Source organism: Macaca nemestrina, chromosome 6 (genome assembly GCF_043159975.1).
Source record: "Macaca nemestrina isolate mMacNem1 chromosome 6, mMacNem.hap1, whole genome shotgun sequence".
NCBI lineage: Eukaryota > Metazoa > Chordata > Mammalia > Primates > Cercopithecidae > Macaca > Macaca nemestrina.
This window is the reverse complement of record NC_092130.1, coordinates 148204886-148208363: the sequence shown is the minus strand read 5'-3', so window position 1 is coordinate 148208363 and position 3478 is coordinate 148204886. Positions and strand designations below refer to the sequence as shown.

Below are 3478 nucleotides of genomic sequence, written 5' to 3'. Positions count from 1 at the left end.
ATTGCCCAAAACCTTGTATAACATAGCTTTTAGACATTTTTGTGAAACTGAGTCTAAGTTTTGCTGTCAGTTGACAAGTTCCTGGTGATTGGATTCCTCTGTGCTCTGGACATGAATGCAAAGGCCAGTCCCGTATGAAGTCATTCATTTTATTCTTTATAGTTTTCCTTCAGGGCTGACCAGTTCATCATAGAGTTTGGTGAGCAGGGTAGGGAGGGGACACATCTTTTAGCAAGCTCAAGAGAAGGAAGTCTAGTTGTTTAGAAAGAAAGCAGATCAAAGTTTTAGAACAACATGTCTGGAAGGATTACCTTCTAAGATGTAATTCTCTAGCTCCAGTATTCTCTAATTTATGTAAGAAACTCACAGGTCAACCAATTGAAGCCCACAACTGACCAAGGAATTCCTTCTCTTACCTGCTTTTCAGATTGACTTTTTGTTTTAAGACTTAATTTTTTTAGAGTTTAAGTTCAGAGCAAAATTGAGAGGAAGATAGAGATTTCTTATGTGTTTTCTGCCTGACACATACACAGCCTCCCCCATTATCAACATCCCCTACCAGAGTGGAGCAATTGTTATAATGGACGAACCTACCGATTGACACACCATCATCACCCAGAGTCCATAGTTTCCCTGAGGGTTTCCTCGCGGTGCCATACATGCTGTGGGCTTGGGCAAATGTATAATGACACATGTCCACCATCATGGTATCACACAGAGTATTTCCACAGCTCCCAGATCCTCTGCACTCCACCTGTTCTTCGCTTCCCCACACAATGACTTTCTGTTTGGACATTTGAGACAATGGGAGGTCACTATGGCTTCAGGAGACAATTCTGTCTTTGGAAGTCTGTAATTTTTCGAATGACTCTCGATATATTGAGCTGTAGTTTATTGCTCCATAGGGTCACCCTAGTTTATGCTTTGGGAGCCAAAAAGGAAAGGTTGACTCTTCTTTTCACTTGAGGACCTGTCAGGCAACCCACCAGTGCCCTGGAAAAAATCCACCCAAGGTTCTCCAGGAGGCCACGAGGAGGAAGCCTCCCTGCAGGCTGCTCCATTGCCGGCGCATTTCTCCCTACACCCTCCTATTAATGACAGCTGTCATGGTCTCCTCTGCCTTATGGGGAGTCATATTCCCCTGCCCCCCACCCCAGCTTCAGTGCTCCTTCTTATGTCCCTTAATTCCCCACAGCACAGCCAAGACGAGAGTAATTCCCTGCTACTGTTCATAAGTTTTTGGTAAAAACAGTGATTTGCAGCTAAGTCTTGTGCTTGCTTTTTGGAGGTCTCAGGCGCATTTGAACCACACAGGCGTCCGAGGAAAGGAGGGCATGCGCAACGATTTTATTTTAAACCCACCTCTCTTTCAACATCTGCTTTGCTCCACCCTCCAGGCAGCTTCTGGCTGAGGCCAGCACAGCGTGATCACTCGATCCGAAGGGAGAGGTCAGTGCTGCAGACTCAGGCCACTGTTTCCTCTTGGGCTCAGGGCGGGCAACAGACCTGGGGGTTCTGAGGAGGTGGGAACCTCCTCCCGGCAGCAGTCAGCGCCGACTGAGGAAGCAAGTCCTCACCAGCCTACCTGCTCCCCTTCTTCTCAGTCCCATCGTAGTTACTTTTTCATATACGCTTTTTGATTTAGCAAGGACGGGGTGAAATCCAGATAGAAAACCTGAGCATGGTTGCTGTTTCCAAAAGGAAAAGAAATAATAAACTGAAAAGATGAAGAAGAGAATTGGGTAAAGGAAATATTTATGAATTTTCTTCTTACACGTGTCTGTCTGGGGGTGAAAGCTACAGGCTGGGAAGGAGAAGCATGTTTCAGCCACAGCATCTGTCAGCGAGGGTTTGCATTCAGCCCGGCCTTTGGTAGGAGTGGACTTGGAAGATTTCTTCTAGCCTTAAAATTCCATAATTCTGTTTCCACAGAACAAAATTCCACAAACTCCTCTGGCAACAGAACTTCAATTTCCAATGTTTCGCAAGTCCTAGAGTCAGGAAATTTCATGGGAATTCTAGCAAAATCAACTGTAATCCATGGTATACTTCCAAGCATGTCCACAGGGAAAGCTCCCCTTAGGGTGCGGGGATGTGCACCGTGAGGAGGGCCAAGTATTAAAGAACATTTCTCTGCATTGATGAACTCAATCAATCTGAATTCTGGAATGTTTTAAGGGAAAGATGAAAACCTCTGGGAATGAAATTCAGGAAGCTGCACGTGCTTTTGCTTCACAGTTGCAGGGACCCCCTGAGGTCAGGAATGGGGAGACAGCTCTCAGGCACTTCAGGTGCAGTAGCAGCGCACACTGGCTAGTACAGACGCCGAGTCCACACCAGGGCATTGCGGAGACCCCACCTGCCTTTCCAGACACTAGCGTGTTTCCGAATGCCTTAGAATTCATCCAGATGCCTTCACTGTGTACTCCTGGCATTTGCTTTCAGAAATGACTCCATTTTTCACAAGAAGATAGATAGCTTTGTTTACTTGTACAGTGTTGTCTTCTTATAACGTCCTGACCGTGACATAAGCATAGGATTTGAGTTTGGGTTTGAGTCTTGGCTCTGCCACGTGTTGGCAGTGGGGCCATTGTCAAATTGCTTAGCTTCTCTGAGCTTCAATTTTCTCATCTGTAGAAAAGGGATGATATTAGTAACAGTATTATCAAGGGAATAGGTGAAGTGAACGTTTTATCATGTCTGAGCATATATAGAAGATGCTATGGAAGGAATTATTCTTGCTTTTCTCCTTGTCAGTGGGCCTATGACAACATAGTAAGACAAGTGGCTAATCAAACAAATTCAATACGTGGGATAACCAGCCGTATTTCCATATTCACCAGTGCTTAGGAACTCATCCTCCAAGTCCTCACTGGTTGTAATTTGTTTTATAAATCACCCAGAAGAAGTTGAGAGGAGAGGTTTTGGTTGTATTTTGGGAGCAGAAGGGGACAGTAGGGAAAGAGCTTCTGTTCCAAGCATTTTAATGGAAGCACAAGCACCACACAGCTGCGGGAGACCACAGCCCCTTCTCACGCGGCGTTGGGAAGCCTTTGAGTCTGCCTTTGATCTCTGCTCCTCCCTAAGCACTCTGCTGTGCCTTTGGGGCTGTTCCCTCTTTTGCCTCTGCTCCCTGAGGGTCCCTGCCTTCCACTGGCATCCTAATTGGGCCCCGATTCTCTCAGGAAAAGCCCCAAGATCAACTCATACCCTCTTCTTAGAAATTCCTTTCGTCTCTTTCTCTCAGGGGTTTGCTCTGTTTGCTAGGCCAGTCCATAGAGTACATATCGGCAGTTGAGCCCAACAGGTGAGAAAGGGCCCATGTATTAGACGTCTCCCAGGAGCCCTCTATGCTTTCCACAGCTGTCCTCCATGATCTCAAGTGATTGGAAAGCAAGACGGCAAGTAGAGAAGGAAGGCTCTGAAGATCAGTTACTTTGGGTCCTCTTAAATTTCAGTATGTAAATGACTTCTAGTG

The 3478-nt window shown here is 46.1% G+C and overlaps 1 long non-coding RNA gene across 1 annotated transcript; it reads right to left on the bottom strand.

Moving 5' to 3' along the window:
• Window positions 1-1324: 1324 nt before the first annotated feature.
• On the bottom strand, window positions 1325-3087 carry LOC105473031 (uncharacterized). Its single transcript, XR_003016092.2, has 2 exons — window positions 1775-3087; window positions 1325-1688 (listed from the first exon to the last, which is right to left on the bottom strand). It is a non-coding gene; the product is annotated as an uncharacterized lncRNA (long non-coding RNA).
• Between the last annotated feature and the right edge of the window lie 391 nt (window positions 3088-3478).